This window comes from Cupressus sempervirens, chromosome 3 (assembly GCF_028749045.1).
Source record: "Cupressus sempervirens isolate cs-2001-9-10 chromosome 3, ASM2874904v1, whole genome shotgun sequence".
NCBI lineage: Eukaryota > Viridiplantae > Streptophyta > Pinopsida > Cupressales > Cupressaceae > Cupressus > Cupressus sempervirens.
In genome coordinates, this window is record NC_143120.1 from 602,771,675 (window position 1) to 602,792,274 (window position 20,600).

At 34.2% G+C, this 20,600-nt stretch overlaps 1 pseudogene across 1 annotated transcript; it reads left to right on the top strand.

Annotated features, from left to right (window-relative positions):
• Positions 1 to 13,368: 13,368 nt before the first annotated feature.
• Positions 13,369 to 18,758, top strand: LOC149568114 (pentatricopeptide repeat-containing protein At2g03880, mitochondrial pseudogene; annotated as a pseudogene). Its single transcript, XR_016362490.1, has 3 exons — positions 13,369 to 16,539; positions 16,691 to 16,933; positions 17,472 to 18,758. The product of XR_016362490.1 is annotated as a pentatricopeptide repeat-containing protein At2g03880, mitochondrial pseudogene (transcript).
• Positions 18,759 to 20,600: the final 1,842 nt, after the last annotated feature.

Below are 20,600 nucleotides of genomic sequence, written 5' to 3' on the forward strand. Positions count from 1 at the left end.
GGGTCTAGATATAATGATATTAAAATGTCCCTCTTTTAAGTCAATTGAATTCATGTGCACTTTATCATAACTATTATCTAAAATCATCCACCCCTTTCACAAACTAATCAAACATTGGGTGGAAGGCTTCTAACACAACATCAGCATGAGATTTCAACTATTGATGAATGGTGAAGTAGGAGCCTCAACTTCCTTATTGTAGCAACTTCATACTACTCACTTGATTTCATAAACCTTTGGCATTTTTTATTGTCTTATCAATCAAATGACATGTTTTTCTCTTTACTATGGATACAATTCCACATATTTAAACACCCTCAAAAAAGATATTTCCCCACTTACATTTGATCCCTATGTTACTTCTTCATAAATCAATATCACCTTAAAGCTCATGGCTCTTTAGGATCCTGTGACATTTCATTAATCTGAAGCAGTCAGTTGGACCCCAAAATGGGTCCAGCTAAAAACAAAAAATTGTTTTCAAACAACTAAACTATCAAATTGATTTATTGAACATTTGGCAATGATTGAAATCAAATTTGACCACTGATTAATCATTAAAACTTATTTCACATGTTATTCGCAAACTATGATTTTTTGCTAACAAGGCCTGTCGGTTGGCTTTAAAAATTGACCTAAATAGATAACTAGGCTCTGAAATCAAACCTACTAATTTTTTGTTCTGCATACTCTTACCCTGTTAAATCTTGTCTGATGACGAATTCTCAGTCAAAAGATATTGACTATCAAATTTTCCCTCTTAGAACTGTCTGCAAGAAAACATGTTAGAAAACACTAAATCACGTTCAAATTTGGCTATGAAAACTAGGTAAACTGACACTTGGGGAAACAAAAATTGGGGCATTAATTCACTTTCATGAGGACAATATGAATTTGCAATTAGGGCTCATAATGAATAATTGGGTGAATTTGGTGAGTGGTCAAAGTGGGCTACTTAAAATTTGTAGATTGGAAACACTGGCAAAAAGGCATATTCTATTCTCTAATAATATAATTTGTCTCATATTTTTAGAATCCAAATCCTTTCTTTTTACTTCATTCTTCCTTATGACAAGTTATCTTTGCATATAGGTGATCTTGGCTCCATGAAGTTGGTTTGACAACTTCTATAGTTGCCACATTGAATTACTACAAAATATGAGAAATTTGAAACTCACCTTTGAAACTAAAACCTTTACAACTTTGAATTTAGGAAAATGTAGTTATCTTATGCATTGCCTTCTCCTTGCCATTTTTTTTGGTTTATTTTAGCACAATTTTACCTTTAAATTATCTCCCCATAGTGAAAATATTTCTCAAATGATGACTCAATCTTTCATTCATGACAATTAATTGCATAAGTTTTTTTCCTTGATGAATATTAATTACCTATGTTTTCAACATGTGAGTTTATCAATTCATCATTACTATTCCTTTAAGGAAACTATAAAATTCATATTCCATGATATTTTGCTAGAACAAACCTTACCATTGGTCACTTTCCACTCAAAATAAATTATGCTCCATTCTCCACCTTTGATAATCTTTGAACCCTTTGTACCACTTCAGTTGAGTGAATTGGTTCAAGGGGTTCCAAGCATTCCAAAGATAATTCCATTTCCCAATTGAATACAATGATCTAGAAGGGAACAAAAGAGTAATACATGGACTATTGTTTCACTTTAACATGATCAACATGGTTGAACTTGAACTTGTTGAACTAATTGAACTTATTAAGCCTCTTGAACCAATTCACTTGGTTCACTTGATTCAACTAGTTCACCATTTTATCAATGACCAACTTTTATAACAAGGACACAAAACCTTGAGCATGAATTTTAGACAATTGAACTTGTTGAACTAGTTGTACAAATTCAAGAGGTTCAAGGGGCTCGATAACTTATCCCTTTACTTAGTTAAAATTTAATGCACATTTTTGAAAGAAAAGGCACAATATACAATCAAAGGGGTTCGACTCCAATTTGGATCAGGTGTACTCATAAAACTAGAAAAAAATAGTTGGGATAAGATTGCAACTCAAATTTATTTTCAACCTCAATGCATTAGTGATATCAAAGCTAGAAGACTTTGAGTGTGCAAGAAAATTTGTTGGAGGGAAGCAATTTGCAGTAGGGCCAAGCTTGTGGGTTTTGTAAAAAATAGATGTAAGAAGTGCCCCATGTGGTTAGGGTAGAGTTAATGGAACTAGAAGTGGAGGAAGAAATCCTCCATATCTTACTTGTATTGATAATCTTAAAGCCCTCAATAGATAGGTTGAAGCATTACAAGAATAAATTAGAAGAGGGGTTTCTTAGAGGAGAGCAACTGAAAGTGAAGATGATGAAACTGGAGAAACTTTGGAAGAATAAGAAGAAAATATTGAAGATGAAGTAGATAGAGAAACACCAAATGATCCACTTGTTAAAGCATTGATGAAGATTGGGAAAACACCGAAGATGAAATTTGTTTTCTTCAATGTGAACCTTAATCTAGAAGAATTACTATACTAGATATGTGATATGGAAAAGTACTTTGAGTTTGGAGAGATAGAGGATCCAAACAAAGCGAGGTTTGCTAAAACTAAACTAAAACAACATTGCTAAAACTTTATGGAAGGAGGTATAGGAGAAGTAAGATTTACAAATGGGATAAAATTGTGAAAATGATGAAGGGACAATTTAATCCTATTTATTATGAGTTGGAATTGCTGAGGAAAATGTAAAGCTTGAAATAGAGAAGTAGGATGGTGAGGGAGTACATAGAGGTATTTCACAAAATTTTAGTCATAACAAATCATTCATAACCATACAAGGATAAAACAAATAGTTGCATCAATGGCTCAAGACCAAAAATTCAAGAAGAGTTGGATGTAATAAGAATTTATATGGTGTAGATGCATTTCAACTTATTCTAAAATTTGAAGACAAGATAAACAAAAGATTTGAAAGTAAACAAAGGAGAAGAGGCCAAGATGAATAGAAAGAGGTAAAAGCATATGGAGATAGGAATGAAGACTCAAATATGAAAAATAGGAAGAATGAAGACCATGTTAGAAATAAAAATTGAAGGAATAATGATTCATAACCTCATGAACAAGATTCTAGAGGAAGAGGAAGAGAGTTTGGAAGAGGAAATTACAAGATAACTTGTTATAAATGTGTGGAATAACATAAAACATATTAATGTCAAGAAGATGGAAACATAAATGCAAGAAATGGAGGAAAATCTAGAGTAAAAAATATAAATGAAGAGGCCAATTCTATACAATTAGAGTACACTTAAAATGGAGAATTGTTAGTTGCTAAGAGAGTCATGCTAAATAAACCACTTCAAAGAAAGAACTTGTTTAGAACAAGATGTAAGTGTTGCAATAAGGTATGTAATGTCATTATTGATGGTGGGAGTACAAACAATCTTGCTTCAAAATAAATGGTAAGAAAGTTATGATTAGAAAGAAGTCATCCACATTGATATCAAATTGCTTGGTTGTAGGATGATCAAAAAGTTTTGGTGAGTGAACAATGTTTAGTTAAACTTAAGATACAAGATTACCATGATGAAGTATTATGTGATATCATGTCAATGAATGTCTCTCATATTTTATTGGGAAGGCTAGGATAATTTGACAAGAAGGCAATGCATTATGGTTATGCAAAGACTTACATGTCATTGGAGGGTGGAGTTTGACACAAATTGAAACCCTTGAATAATAATGATAAAAATGTAGGTAAGAGCATTGGTAAATGTTTGTTTAGTGGAGTCAAAGAGTTGGTCACAGGGTATAAAGAGGAACATCATGGATTGCTCATGCAAGTAGCAAAAATATTGATTGCATGCTAGAAGGGCATATTGATAGTTGTAGTGGAGAATGAAAAGAGGTAAAATATGATTTTTGTAAGAACATTGTTGAATCTGATTAGTTTAAAGATGATAGCATTAGTATAGGAGGGAATGTTACAACAAATAATCTATTGAAAGATAAAGCTACAAATAAAGATAAGGGTGTATAAGAGAAGGGTGGATTGATGGGTGATCTCCTAATTGAAAAAGAGGCAGTTCAAGTCGAAGGTTTTAAATTTATTACAAGATAAGAAAGAAGAATCCTTTGACTATTCGACTCATTAATATAAATGCAAAAGAGATTTTTTCGCAACAAAACCAAATCTTTTGGAAGACATGAATAAAGAGGAACACAATGTTGCATAAGAGAAAGATGATGAGCACATTGTTGCAACAATCTCAAGGGAAAATATAATGCATTAATTTGATTATTCTACTAAAGAAGATGATTTTGAAGCTTACGATTTCTTAGAGTGTCTTAGTGCATATTGGTAAAATTTGGATTATGTGAAAAGAGGGTAAAAGAGAGGAAATATGAATGATGAAAAAAGATATTGAATTGTAGAGCAAACCGAAAATGCATATTGTGATAGATAAGGCAAGGAAGTTGATTAAGTACAAGCATGAAACCTAGAAATGTTTATCTTTAATGAAATTGTAAGAGCATGTTTGTGAATGTGGGATGTCATTTAATGTAGATAAATGAGGAGGTAGGCATGGGGGGAAACTTTAGTTAAATGAAACATAACTTCATTCTAAAAGGGAGGAGAAGTTCTTAAGTTTTTGGGCTAAGAGTTCTATTGGGGGCTTTCTTTCATGTTGTTGTTGTTGTTGTTGTTGTTGTGTGTGTGTGTGTGTGTGTGTGTGTGTGTGTGTGTGTGTGTGTGTGTGTGTGTGTGTGTGTGTGTGTCTGTCTGTGTGTGTGAGAGAGAGAGAGAGAGGTATTTTGTTGAAGGCTTGGGTCTATGAAGAGATTGAAATTTAGGTGTAAATGATTTGAACAAATTTTGTAATCAAATGTATAAAGACACGGTCTCATTCCTTTATTTGTTGAATAAAAAACTAAGTTGTATGCAAACTTTAATTTTGCTTCATAACATTACATGTGATTTGGATTTGGTGTTCCAGCCTTCATGCATCAATGTGTCAATATTAACACTTATATTTCTGTAACTCAAAAATTAAAATGATAATTAATTATGTCATGTCATGTACTAATATATTATTCTAACTTCCTTTTAATCTATTAATGCTAATATCCTTTGACACAATTATATTACATATGTAATTGATTATTACAAGTTTTCAATATTATATTATTTAACTTTAAAAAAAAATTTAAAAAAAATTGAAAAGGTCAAAAGAAACCTTAAGGTAGAGAAGATATTCTTGTTACGCCGAGAGGCGTTCTATCCAATGGCAGCACAAATGCCCAACATGGGAATATGCCAAGATTCCTTGTCAATAAAAAAGAATTGGGAGCGGTTACAAACTTCCAAATTAAATATTAAAAAAGAATTTTCGAAATAATAGCTGGCCGAAATAATAGGAAGCCAAATAGAGGCCGAAATAATATGCCCGAAATAATAGGGCCCGAAAAAGTAGGACCCGAAAAAATAGGGTCCAAAAAATAGGGTCATTCCATAGTAAAGAGCAAAACATGTCATTTGATTGATAAGACAATAAAAAATGACCCATAGTTACTGTTTTGCAAAACGACCCAAAGAAATGTCATCTCATGGAATGCCATGATTGCAAGATATGCACAAAATGGGCTTTATGAAAATGAAAATGAAAATAGCCGCCTCGAGAACGATTACTCTCAGCGTAATATATATAGAGGTATGTATAAGCTAGTGGCAATCGCGGCGCAATAGGAAAAGTATTTTTAAATTTTTTTCTATTTTTTTTTAGGTAAGTGCTGAATTATTTATTTCTTTTTAAATACAATTGTATAAACTTACTATAAAAATGTAATAGTGTAAACTTACTATGAAATTATTCTTGAATATTTTATTTTTTAATTCTATATATGGTGTTTATTTGCATCACTTTAATTCAGTTTTATTTTAAGCATATTGTTACGTAAAATGTTATATATTGAAGAGTAGAGTTATAGTCAGGGTTAGGGTTAGTGTTAGGGTTGGGGCTATTGTTAGGGTTTGAGTTATGGATAGGGTTAGAGTTACGGTTAGGAATAGAGTTACAATTAGAGTCAGGATTAGCATTAGGGTTAGGGCTAGGGTTATTTTTAGGATTATGAATCTTGTTAGGGTTATAGTTAAGGTTAGGTTTAGAATTAGAGTTAGAGTTAATGTTAGGATTAGGGTTAGAATTTGGATTACAAATATAGTTAGGGTTAGAATTAGAGTTAGGGTTAGGGTTAAGGAAAGGGCGAGGGTAAGAATAAGCGTTTAGGTTAAACATATAGTTAGGGTTAGGATTAGAATTAGAGTTAGGGTTTGAGTTAGAGGTAGAGTTAGAATTGGACCTCAAATAAGGGCTAGAGTTAGAGTTTAAATTAGGGTTATAATTAGGGTTAAAATTAGGCTTAGGGTTAGGGTTAAAATTAGATTTATGGTTAGAGTTAGAGAAAGGGGTACATAAAGGGTTGGTTTTAGGGTGATGGTTAAGGTTAGGTTTATATTTAGAGTTAGGGTTGTATATAGAGTTACATCAGGATTAAGGTTAGGGTAAGGGTTTGAGTTGAGGTTAAGGTTAGGGTTAGGGCTATGGTTTTCATCTAGATTAAAGTAAGGGTTAAGGTTAGAGTTAGAGTTTTGAGTTAGGGTTAAGGTTAGAGTTAGAGTTAGGTTACGGTTTTAGTGAAGGTTAAACTAAGGATTAGGGTTAGGATTAGAGTCTAATTATGGTAGAGTTAGATTTACAGTTAGGGTTATATTTAGGGTTAGAGTTAGGGGTAGGATTATGGTTTAAAAAAAGTAATTTTCTTTTTGGCATATTGTAAAGTAAAATGTTATAGTCAAACATAGATATATGGTTAGGGACAAAGTTACCATTACAATTAATGTTAACCTCAAAGATAGAATAAGGGTTAGGGTTAGCATTAGGGTTAGGGCTAGAGTTAAGGTTAGGGTTTGAGTTATGGTTAAGGTTAGGGTTAGAGTTACGGTTATGGTTATTATTAGAGTTATGGTTAAGGTTTGGGTTAGAGTTATGGTTATGGTTAAGGTTTGGATTAGAGTTATGTTTATGGTTAAGGTTAGGGTTAGAGTTATGGTCATTGTTAAGGTTAGGGTTAGAGTTATGGTTAGGGTTAGCGTTAGTGTTATAGTAAGGCTAGGGTTAGGGTTTGAGTCAAGGTTAAGGTTAGAGTGAAGGTTAGGGTTTGAGTCAAGATTAAAGTAAGGGTTAGGGTTAGGGTTAGAGTCCAATTATGGTAGTGTTAGATTTAGGGTTAGAGTTATGCTCATGGTTAAGGTTAGGGTTAGGGTTATTATAGGGATCGAGTTAGGGTTATTGTAGGGATAGGGTTAGGGTTTGAGTCAGGGTTAAGGTTAGGTTTAGGATTAGGGTTAGGGTTTTAGTTAGGATTAAAGTTAGGGTTAGAGTCTAGTTATGGTAGAGTTAGATTTAGGGTTAGAGTTAGGGATAGAGTTATGTTTATGGTTAAGTTTAGGGTTAGAGTTATGCTCATGGTTAAGGTTAGAGTTAGACTTATGGTTATGGTTAGGGTTAGGATTATAGTAGGGCCAGGGTTAGGGTTAGGGTTAGGGTTAGGGTTAGAGTTATGGTTATGGTTAGGGTTAGTGTTATAGTAAGGCTAGGGTTATGGTTTGAGTCAAGGTTAAGGTTAGAGTGAAGGTTAGGATTTGAGTCAAGATTAAAGTAAGGGTTAGGGTTAAGGTTAGAGTCCAATTATGGTAGTGTTAGATTTAGGGTTAGAGTTATGCTCATGGTTAGGGTAAGGGTTAGGGTTATTATAGGGCTCGAGTTAGGGTTATTGTAGGGATAGGGTTAGGGTTTGAGTCAGGGTTAAGGTTAGGTTTAAGATTAGGGTTAGGGTTTTAGTTAGGATTAAAGTTAGGGTTAGGGTTAGGGTTAGAGTCTAGTTATGGTAGAGTTAGATTTAGGGTTAGAGTTAGGGATAGAGTTATGTTTATGGTTAAGTTTAGGGTTAGAGTTATGCTCATGGTTAAGGTTAGAGTTAGACTTATGGTTAGGGTTAGGGTTAGGGTTATAGTAGGGCCAGGGTTAGGGTTAGGGTTAGGGTTTGAGTAAGGTTTAAGGTTCTAGAGTTATGGTTAGGAAAAAGTTTTGAGCCAAGATTAAAGTTAGGGTTAGGGTTATGGTTAGAGTCCAATTATGGTAGAGTTAGATTTAGGGTTAGAGTTAGGGACAAATTAATGTTTATGGTTAAGGTTAGTGTTAAAGTTAGGGTTAGGGTTAGTGCTAGAGTTAAGGTTAGGGTTAAGGTTAGGGTTAGTATTAAGATTAGGGTTAGGGTTAGAGTTAAAGTTAGGGTTAGCATTAGGATGAAAATTAGGGTAAGGGATAGGGTTTGAATTAGAATTAGGGTTCTTGTTAGAGTTAGAGTTATAGTTAGGGTTAGAGTTAGAGTTAGGGTTAGGGTTAGGTTTAAAATTAGAGTTAGAGTTGGGATTAGGGTTAGGGTTAGATTTAGGGTTAGAAATATAGTTAGGATTAGAGATAGAGTTAGGGTTAGGGCAAGGGTAAGAATTAGGGTGAGGGTTAGAATTAGGGTTACAAATATAGTTAGGGTTAGAATAAGAGTTAGGGTTAGGGTTAGAGATAGAGTTAGAATTAGAGTTTGAATAAGGGTTGGAGTTAGAGTTAGAGTTAGAGTTAGGGTTATATTTAGGGTTAGAATTAAGGTTAGGATTAGAATTAGTGTTAGAGTTAGGGTTACAGTTAGTGTTAGGGTTATGGTTAGAGTTAGCATTAGGGTTAGGGTTAGGGTTAGTGTTAGGGTTATGGTTAGGATTAGCATTAGGGTTAGGGTTACAATTATAGTTAGAGTTAAAATTAGAGGTAGTGTTAGTGTTAGTGTTCATATAAGAGTTAGAGTTAGGGTTCAAGTTAGAGTTAGAGTTAAAGTTAGAGATAGAGTTGTGATCAAGGTTAGATTAGGGTTAAGGTTAAAGTTACTTGATTAGATTTAGGGTTAGGGTAAGAGTTAGGGCTAGGATTAGGATTAGAATTAGGGTTAGGGTTAGAATTAGCATTAGATTTAGGATTATAAAGGGTTAAGGTTAGGGTTAGGGGGAGAATTAAAGTTAGAGATAGAGTTAGAGTTAGAGTTAGAGTTAGGGTTAGGGTTAAGGTTAGGGTTAAAATTAGAATTATCTAGTTAGAGTTAGAGTTAGGGTTTGTGTTATTATTGTTGTTAAGATAATTTTTGGGTTACTAATCATATTATAGCTAATAAAATTATAATTAATAAATATTATTACTCTAAATTATAATTATAATTTAGAGTTAGGGTTAGGGTTAATTGTAATCACACTCTCTCTCACATGTCCCCCCCCCCCAATAATGTATACCCTCCCCACTCCCCCTACATTGTTCTCTTTGTCCATCTCTTTCTCTACATATATACATCTCTCCCTCCATAATTATTGTCATTGTCTATCACTATCTGTCATACTCTTCCTCTCCCCATCATTGTCTACATCTCTTTTGGGCCTTATATATTATTTTTCTTATTTAGCTCATCTCTTCCTACTCCCCTTCTATATATCTACATCACCTGCCCCCTCTAATCATATCTCTCTCTCTCTCTCCCCCCTCGCCCCGCTCTTTCTCCCTCCTTATTTTTCACTACATCTATCTATGTCTACCTCATGTCTCTCACTCTCTCCCCCTTGTCTCACCACACCACCTCATGTGATCTCTCTCTCTCTCTCTCTACCACACCACCTCATGTGATCTCTCTCTCTCTCTCTCTCTCTCTCTCTCTCTCTCTCACACACACACACACACACACACACACACACACACAATCTTCATGTTTATATATCTCTAAAATGCTTTATGTATGTCTACCTCATTTCTCTCACTCTCTTCCCCTTCTCTCCCTCCCTCTCTCTCTCTCTCTCTCTCACACACACACACACACACACACACACACACACACACACACACATGCGCGCGCGCGCGCAATCTTCATGTTTATATATCTCTAAAATGCTTTATGTATGTCTACCTCATGTCTCTCACTCTCTTCCCCTTCTCTCTCTCTCTCTCTCTCTCTCACTCATGGCCTCTCTCTCTCCACCATCTCCATCTCCATTTATTTTGGACCCTTCTTATACTTTTTCTCTCCATGGCTCATCTCTCCCCCTCTCCCCTTTTCCTTCTACCCCCTCTAAGATTATCCTCTCTCTCTCTCTCTCTCTCTCTCTCTCTCTTACACACACACACACACACACATTGCATAATGTTATTTATCTCACTCTTTCTCTGTATCACGTCGCCTCATGTTAATTCTCTCTCTCTCTCTCTCTCTCTCTCTCTCTCACACACACACACACACACACACACACACACACACACACACACACGTCACCTCATGTTATTTGTCTCTCTTTAAATTTGACTTCATTTCTAAAGTTTGTCCCAATTTATAATTTTTGTTTGTATTTCTATAATATAAAATCAAGTACATTTAATAGAACTTAATTATCATTAATAGTTTTTTATACAATTAATAAATTTAGGTAAAATTTTATAATTTTTATATTTGATTTAAGTAACAATTTTATTATCTTTTCTTTCTTTAATATAAATATTATGTGAAAATTCATTTGTAAAATCTAAAATAATTTCTAAACTTCAATATTTTACAACCTCCAAAATCTTATTATTTTAATAATAAACTAAAATTACATATATAAAAATCTTTATTTTTAAGATTTCAAAAAATAATAAACTTTCATATAAAATGAAAACTGCAAGTGAAATAGTAGCCAAAAAAGATTTACAGAAAGTTTTTCCTTTCTACTTTACAATTCATTACCAAAATAATAGCAGATTTTTAAAAGAAAGAGAATATTTGTGAAAATAAAAACTTTCTACAGTTATCTCAAACTGTTATTACTAAGTTTTTCTATATTTAGTACTATTCTCTGGATGAACTCAAAGATATTAATAATCAATATTTGTAATAATAAAATTAAAAACAACATCAAGACTAACAATAATAATAAGAAAAGAGTAATTTCTTTCAGTGTTTTGTCTCTTCCATGCACCGTTTAATCTAATAGGCATGCACCAATTCACTGAATAAGGAAGAGAATGTAACATGCAGTTTGAACTTTGAGTTTTTAGAATCATGAATTTACGCATGAAATATGGAGAATCCAACAGTTATAAATTATTAATCACAAGTTCTACAACTGTCTATGTTTGTTATAACAACAGTTACATAAGAATCTTGGGCCAGTCTCATTCGATAAAATTAGATTAAGTACAAAGTTAGTCTTGATTGTAGTGTAGTTAAATAAGCATGTGAAAGTCCATATAAGACATTTCTCAATATAAAATATGGCAATTGTAATCTATTTTAAGCAAACGAATTAATACAAAAACTAAAGTTTTTTTCTCCATTCTCGTTTTGCTATAGCAATTGTGTTTTTGATATTTTTGATAAGTGTTGTAGCATGTTATATTTAACATTAAATTAATCTTTATTATTATATTTAATAGTAGTTTCAAACATTATTAAAAAGACTCTAAATACAACCAAATCACATAATCTAAGAACTAAAACATAAGTACCCATCACAGGAATAGTTAGAATGCCCAAAATTGCTAAAATAATTGCACTTGCAACTGTCATTATAGAAGCAATTTGTTCCTCCAATCTGTTATCTTTCTTAGACTAAAGGAGCACAAGAAAAAGTGAGATTGATATTATGAGTTACAAAAGAAATTTGAATGTATTTATAAGCATTTATGCTTAGAGATTTCCTATAACATTGTGTTAATACCAGATTTCTCTTTTTTTTCAATTGTATTGCTAAGAAAATCACCATGGCCGCGCTCTATATCCAGAGCAATTATCACATTGGACAAGTCGTTCAGCATTGACATAATTATCCGCACTTTTTTCCAATGAAGAATCCCATCAGAATGCCACACACTAGACATCGTGACAAAATTACAAACCGGTGGGAATGAGCCAGAACCTATCAATCCACACTTAACCAGATTAAACCACCGAAAGAATAGGTAGTAGGAAGGAACCTATAAATTGGAGCATCAACAGAGCCAATTCCAAATGCATATCCAGATCTAGAGTCAGTCGTTTACCTTTAATCCATTCCCATTCAGTCCCAACAATGCGCTAATAGCGTCAGGAAGCTCCATGCATGAATCAGAAGAAAATGGATAGATCTGGTTAGGAAAGTACATATTGGACAAAAATATTTCAGAAATAGAAAATAAGACACCCCTAAAACACTCCCATCAAGCACCATTAACAATGAAAAGTATTATAAAATATATAAATCAAATAGATTTTGAATACAAATCTAAATCTAAATCAAACATGCAAGACTAAACTATTAAATGCAAGCCTAAATAGTTATGAACAAAATTCTAAATCTAAATGAAATTAATTAAAATTGAAATCTAAATCAAAGTAAAATATTATAACTAATTTTGAATTTCAATTTATATCTACATCTAAATCTAAATAAAAAATAGAAATCTTACCTGCAAAAATGTTACTCCAAAACTTCAATCTACTCCTATTCAAAAACTCCAATCTAATCCTCCAATAACCTCCACCTCTTCCCTCCTGCAAAAATATAAAATGAAAATGAAATGAGGAGCCTTGGTTTTATAACTTTTGAGAGGCTCCTCATATCCCCCAACAAATGTCTCTTCACATTCCACGAATTTGTTCCAAATTCCCCCACTTCCCACGAAAAAAAAGCACGAATGTGCATGCAAAATTATATTTAACAAATAAAAAAATCATATTGAAATATTTTGCCCCTATTTTTTCGGGTCCTACTTTTTCAGGCCCTACTTTTTTGGGCCCTATTATTTCGGGCATATTATTTCGGCCTCCATTTGGCTTTCTATTATTTCGGCCAGCTATTATTTCAAAAATTCTTTTTTAATATTTAATTTGAAAGTTTGTAACCGCTCCCAATTCTTTTTTATTGACAAGGAATCTTGACATATTCCCGTGCTGGGCATTTGTGCTGCCATTGTATAGAACGCTTCTCGTATTTAAAAAGAAATATATAATTCAACACTTACCTTAAAAAAATAGAAAAAAATTTAAAAATACTTTTCCTATTGCGCCGCGATTGCCACTAGCTTATATATATCTCAATATATTACGTCAGTAATCGTTCTCGAGGCGCCTATTTTCATTTTCATAAATCCCAACTATGATTAAAATAACTTTGAGATTAAATAAAAATAAGCGCTTCAAAAATGATTACTCTCGACGTAATATATATATATATATATAGAGGTATATATAAGCTAGTAATATAACCCAATGCTTGATTTCCTCCACCCTGCATGCCCGCCGTTTTATAACCCGGGGACTGGTAGCAGGGGAGCGCTTCGTGTGTACTGGGAAGCTAATGTAAGGTCAGCTTTTCGATCAGCATGCTGAATGAGAAAATGAAGTCGAAATTTAATCCTGAAGTTTGAAATGAATCTACTGGTATACACCATCCGTCGCAGAAATTAATAAATGGCCGTTATACCACATCTGAGGAGGAAGACGGTGATGCTGAGGGTGTTTCAATGCCACATTGGCTCTACTGGATTTTATAAGAATGCAGATTCTTCGCGCTTACTTATAATCATAGCATGCCAATCCAAATCTCAAAGAAGCTGCCACATCTCCTGCTTAAAACCCAAAATTCAACACTACACTGTTCGATATATTTTAGATTATTGCAGACTTGCATTGCCGAGAATGCGGTTTCGAAAGGGGAAGAAATACACAATCCCATTGTTTTTAGGGGATTTGCTTTTGCTGCAAACCAAAAATTTCAAAATAACCTAATCAAAATGTATGATAAGTGTGGTAGTTTGGTTGATGCTCGTAAAGTGTTTGAAGAAATCAAACATAGAGACATATCCTCATGGAATACCATAATTGCATCTTACAGAAGACATGGGTTTCCTCACGAGGCATTGACACTGTTTAACGAAATGCAGAGAACAGGCGTCCAACCAGATAAGTTCACCTTTGCCTGTGTACTTCCAGCCTGCGCCAAAACAGGAGATTTGGATCAGGGTATGAACATCCATCAAAGCATAGTGGAAAAGGGGGTTTTATCAAATGTTGTAGTTGCAACAGCTCTTGTAGACATGTATGCAAAATGTGGCTGCATACACAAGGCACGTGAACTGTTTGATAGAATGCCAGAAAGAAATGCGGTTTCCTGGAATTCGATGATCACTGGATATGCACAGAATGGTATTCTTGATGAGGCTTTAAGGCTTTTCAACGAAATGCCTGAACCAGATGTCATTTCATGGACTGCGGTTGTTGCAGGATATGCACAAAATGGACTTCTTAACGAGGCTTTAAGGTTTTTCAATGCAATGCCTCAAAGAAATGTGGTCTCTTGGAATGCGATAATAGCAGGATTTGCACAAAATGGCGTTCTCGATAAGGCTTTAAAGCTTTTCAAAGAAGCGCCTCAAAGAAATATAGTTTCGTGGACTGCAATAGTTGCAGGATATGCTCAAATTGGTGCTCTTGATCAGGCTTTAAGTTTTTTCGAAGAAATGCCTCAAAAAAATGTGATATCATGGACTGCAGTGATTGCAGGATATGCACAAAATGGCTTTGCTAAAAAGGCCTTGGAAACTTTCAAGCAAATGCAATTGGCTGGTGCAGAGCCGAACTCCACAACCTTTGCAAGCATCCTCCCAGCCTGTGCCAAAATAGGAGATTTGCAGCAGGGTATTGACATCCATCAGATCATAGCAGAGAAGGGATTATTGTCAGATGTTATAGTTGCAAGTGCCCTGGTAGACATGTATGCGAAATTTGGAAGCATAGACAAGGCGCGTGAACTGTTTGACAACATGCCTCAAAGAAATGTGATCTCATGGAATGCCATGATCACAGGATATGCACAGAACGGGTTTGTTGATAAGGCTTTGGATGCTTTTAAACAAATGCAATTGGCAGATGTAAAGCCAAACTGTACAACCTTTTCAAGCATCCTCCCAGCGTGTGCCAAAATGGGAGCTTTAGAACAGGCTATGGAGATACATCAAAGCCTTATTGAACAAGGATTTTTATCAGAGGTTGTAGTTGTGAATGCCCTGATAGACATGTATGCAAAATGTGGACGCATTAACAAGGCTCATGAACTGTTTTGCAAAATGACCCAAAGAAATGTCATCTCATGGAATGCCATGATTGCAGGATATGCACAAAATGGGCTTGTTGAAAAGGCTCTGGAAACTTTTAAGCAAATGCCTTTGGCAGATGTAAAGGCAGACTCCACAACCTTTGTCAGCGTTCTCCCAGCCTGTGCCAAAATGGGTGCTCTGGAACAGGGCATAGGCATCCATCAAGGCGTAATTGAAAGTGGGTTTTTGTCTGATGTTGTAATTGCAAGTGCCCTTGTAGACATGTATGCGAAATGTGGAAGCATACAGAAGGCATGCAAACTGTTTGACAAAATGCCTCAAAGAAATGTGATCTCATGGAATGCCATGATTGCAGGATTCTCACATAATGGATTTTGCGTAGATGCTCTAAATCTCTTTGAACTAATGAAGCGCTCGCCAACATATCCTGACATTGTAAGCTTTGCTTGTGTCTTATTTGCATGCAGCCATGCAGGTTTAGTGGACAAGGGCTGTACATACTTCAATGTCATGAGTAGCCATTATTGCTTAACACCTACAGTTGATCATTATGTGTGCATAGTTGACCTTCTTGCCCGTGCTGGCTATCTTGACGACACTCTAAACTTTATCATTAAGATGCCAGTTAAGCCTGTGGTGATTGTTTGGACATGTTTTCTTGGTGCATGTAGATCACATCTGAATATAGGTTTGGGAGTATTTACAGCAACTCTGCTTTTTGATTTGGATCCTAAAAGTGCAGCAACATATGTTCTTCTCTCAAACTTGTATGCAGAAGTGGGCTGGTGGGGTGAGGTTCAAAGGGTAAGGAGATTGATGAAAGAGAGAGGAATAGGAAAGGTGCCTGGATGTAGTTGGATTGAGTGCCATAAAATGGTACATGCTTTTTGTGTAGGTGACAGATCACACCCACAGACACAGGAGATTAATGCAAAGTTGGAGCAATTGTCTTGGGAGATGAAGGCAGCAGGGTATTTTCCAGATTCAAGACATTTAATTAATGATGTGGAGGAGGAGGAAAAGGAATTATTTCTTTGTCACCATAGTGAGAAGTTGGCAATTGCATTTGGTTTGTTAAACACGTCCCTTGGAATGACTATTAGAGTTGTTAAGAACCTTCGAGTATGTGCTGATTGCCATACTGCAACAAAATTTATCTCCAAGATTGTTGGAAGACAAATTGTTGTGAGAGATGCAAGCCGGTTCCATCATTTTAAACAAGGGCAATGTTCTTGTGGAGATTACTGGTGATGCTAAATGGAGCAATCTATAAAACAAGACTAGTGCTGCAATAATGTGCAACATAGCAGACCTGAAATTATAAAGAAGGGACAAGATTTTATTTTCAATGTATAGAAAATTGATTTTATTTTAGTTCTTTCTAAGCATCTGTTAATCTATGCCTTGCTATTGAGTTCGTAAAATTAGATACATAGTATAACCATGCATGCACATATATGCTGATGGGGTATTAACGAAAGATATGTTTTATTGATACCAGGAATATATAGCTGCTTACCTACAGTGATGGGGTGTTAATCAAAGAACTGTTTTCTTGACACCAGGAATATTTCATTGAACTGTTTCCAGGAAACGTGCACCTCTGAAATGAAAAGCTTGAGGATGAGGTCGAGGATGGGAAAAACTAAAAGGAGAGGATCACATCAAGCAAATAGAAAGATGTTTGATCAGCAGGAAATGTTAGACGAGGGCTTACAATCAACCCAACCTTGGAGATGGTCAGGTAGTACTTTATTTAGGAGTTCTTATCCCTTTTCATTTTGTTTGCTCCTTTTATCTTGATAAATTGTATTATTTTGTGTCTACTCTTTTGTCAACTATTTAAGATTAAATTATGTAAATTTCTAAAGTTTATATAGATTTTGTTTCATGTATGATTAGTTATTTTTAATGTCGTTTTACAAACTTCTGTTTGGTGATAGAGTTGACAGAGTTGTGTTTCAATTTGAATTTATCATAATTTGATATCAATTTCATTGAGTTCAGTTAGAAATAAATTATTATATTTGTATATGTAAGAGTAGAAATTTAAAATCGCATTGTACTTTGTATATGTTTATGTCACAAGAGAAAAGATGCATGACTACTATAATGAAGCTTATGTTGGCTCTTGGTTATTTTGCACACATGGATGACTTGTTGCACTGATGTCAAATTTATCTTAAGGTTTTGTATAGTTGTTGATTGCAGTGTATCAGAGTATTACAGTAGTTGATTCACATGCTTATGTCGACACAATTGTTTGGAGACTATTGAAACAGGTTGCACAGAGTTTTTCTGGATATTTAAGCCTCTTTCTAGAAGGTTTTTCATGTGTGGGATCAATTGTATATTGTTGGTAGATCATAAGTACATTGTTTCATTGGCACATAGCTGGAGTGTCTTTCTAGAGAATATTGAAGATGGCTTCTGAAGCTATGCTCAATCACTTCAACCCTTTTCCAATGGTTTGGAGTTACTGCCTGGCAGCCACTCATTAAATATAACTTTGTTTGAATGTTCGGGTGGACACTCGGGCTGACTTTTTGGTCCACATTTTTTGCATACGAATCAGTATCAATTTGTGGCTTGGAAATGATGTAGATGGAAATCAAAAGATACTTTGTTGCTAGTCTCATAGTCTAGTCTGTTCTGTAGCTAGAAATGTATCATTATGTGCTCTAGATTGATTTTGAGATAGAACAAGTGTGTACAGGAATAATCTTGCCAAACACTTTTGTTATGACTTCTCTATGATCAAATTTTGGTGATCCACACTATTGTTCATAGTTGTTTGGCTGACTTGACCGATAAGTTTATTCTGTTGAGGTTGACTTAAGGTGTCCTTGCTCTTCCGCTGGTGTGCAGAGATTTGGCCATAACTTTGAGTGATTCTAGGAATGTTTTGGACTGACACAAAGGTTCACATCTTTGTCTCACATGATTCAGAGAATATTTTTGAGCTGACTATTCACATTTTGCATGCTACATCCTGCTTGATTGACTCAATCAGTGGTTCTAGATCTTGTGATGAGTATATAATAACAAATATGCTTCAAGATTTTATTATGATAAGATTCTACAAGAAGAAAAGGAGGATAAGATGAAAATAGAAGTTTATGAGATATTTTGAAGGTCAAGAAAAGCTGTCTGGAATGAAATCAGAAGTAAATGCATGAATTGTAATTAGCATTTTGAGAATGCACTCCTAGTCGGCTCAAATACTACTTCTTTTTGTCAGGTGCAGAGCATTCAATGTTGAAGAAAGTATAATCTTCAATGCATACATATTATAAATTTTTAAGGTAGCTAACCTTAGTTTGTACTAAGGAACAGTGAATTTCTTGGCCTATGACTAGAACATTGTAATTGAAATGGAGAAGTGCTAGTTGCTAAGAGAGTCATGCTAAATAAACCACTTCAAAGAAAGAACTTGTCTAGAACAAGATGCAAGTATTGAGATAAGGTATGTAATGTCATCATAGATGATGGAAGTACAAACAATCTTGCTTCAGAATAAATTGTAAGAAAGTTATGATTAGAAAGAATGCATCCACATCTATATCAAATTGCTTGGTTGGTCAAAACGTTTTGGTGAGTAAACAATGTTTAGTTAAATTTAAGATAGAAGATTACCATGATGAAGTCTTATGTGATATCACGTCAATGAATGTCTCTCATATGTTATTAGTAAGGCTATGACAATTTGACAGGAAGACAAAGCATTCTGGTTATGCAAAGACTTACATGTCATTGGGGGATGGAGTTCAACACAAATTGAAACCCTTCAATAAGAATGATGAAAAGGTAGGTAATAGCATTGGTAAATGTTAGTTTAGTTGAGTTAAAGAGTTGGCCATAGAGGATAAAGATGAACATTATGGATTGCTCATGCAAGTTGCAAAAATGTGATTACATTCTGGAAGGGCATAATGACAGTTCTAGCGCAGAATGAAAAGAGGTAAAATATGATTTTTCTAAGAACCTCGTTGAATATGATTTGTTTAAAGATGATAGCATTAGTATAGGAGTGAATGTTACAACAAATAATCTACTGAAAGATAAAGCTACAAATTAAAATAAGTATGTATAAGAGAAGGGTGGATTGATGGGTGATCTCATACTTGAAAAAGAGGCAGTTCAAGTTGAAGGTTTTAGTTTATTACAAGATGAGAAAGAAGAATCCTTAGATTGTTCCACTAACATTGATGTAAATGCAAAAGAGATTTTTTAACAGAAAAACCGAGTCTTTTGTAAGGCATGAGTAAAGAGGAACACAATGTTGTAAACATAAAGATTATGAACATATTGTTGTAACAATCTCAGGGAAAATGATAATGCATTAATTTGATTATTCTACTGGAGAAGATGATTTTGGAGCTTATGAGTTTTTAGAGTGTCTTAGTGCATATTGGTGGAATTTGGATTATGTGAAAAGAGGGAGAAAGGGAGGAAATATGAAGGACACAAAAGATATCGAATTGTAGAGGAAACTGAAAATCCATATTGTGACATATAAGGCAAAGAAGTTGATTAAGGATAAGCACAAAACTTAGAAATGTTTACCTTTTATGAAATTGTAAGAGCATGTTTGTGAATGTGGGATGTCATTTAATGTAGATAAATTAGGAGGCAGGCATGGGAGAAAGTTTAGTTAAATGAAACATTATACATTCTAAAAGGGAGGATAAGTCCTTAAGTTTTTGGGCTAAGAGTTCTATTGGGGGCTTTCTTTCATGTTGTTGCAAGGTCCGAGGGATCGATCAGAGAGAGAGAGAGAGGTATTTTGTGGTCTATGAAGAGATTGAACTATAGATGTAAATTATTTGAACAAATTTTGTAATAAAATGTATAAAGACACAATCGCATCCCCTTATTTGTTGAATAAAAGAACTAAATTGTATGCAAACTTTTAATTCTAGTTTGTAACATTACATGTGGTTTGGATTTGTTGTTCCAACTTTAATGCATCAATGTATGAGCATTAACATGTGTACTTCTATAACTCAAAAATTATTAAAATAATAATTAATTATGCCATATCAATTACTAATATATTATTCCAACTTCCTTTTAAACTATTAATAGTAATATCCTCCCACATAGTTATATTACATTGTAATTGATTATTATGAATTTTTTAATATTAAATTATTTATCTATTATTTTTTAAAATAAATTTGAAAATATCAAAAACCTAACTAAAGTGATAAGGTAGAGCAGATATTTTAGTTCTTCCTAATGTAACCCAATGCTTGATTTCCCACACCCTGCATGCCCCATCATCTTATAACTTGGGGGCTGGTAGCAGGAGAGTGCTTTGTGTGTACTGGGAAGCTAATGTAAGGTCTGCTTTCCAATCAGCATGCTGAATGAGGAAATGAAGTCGAAATTCAATCCTAAAACTTGAA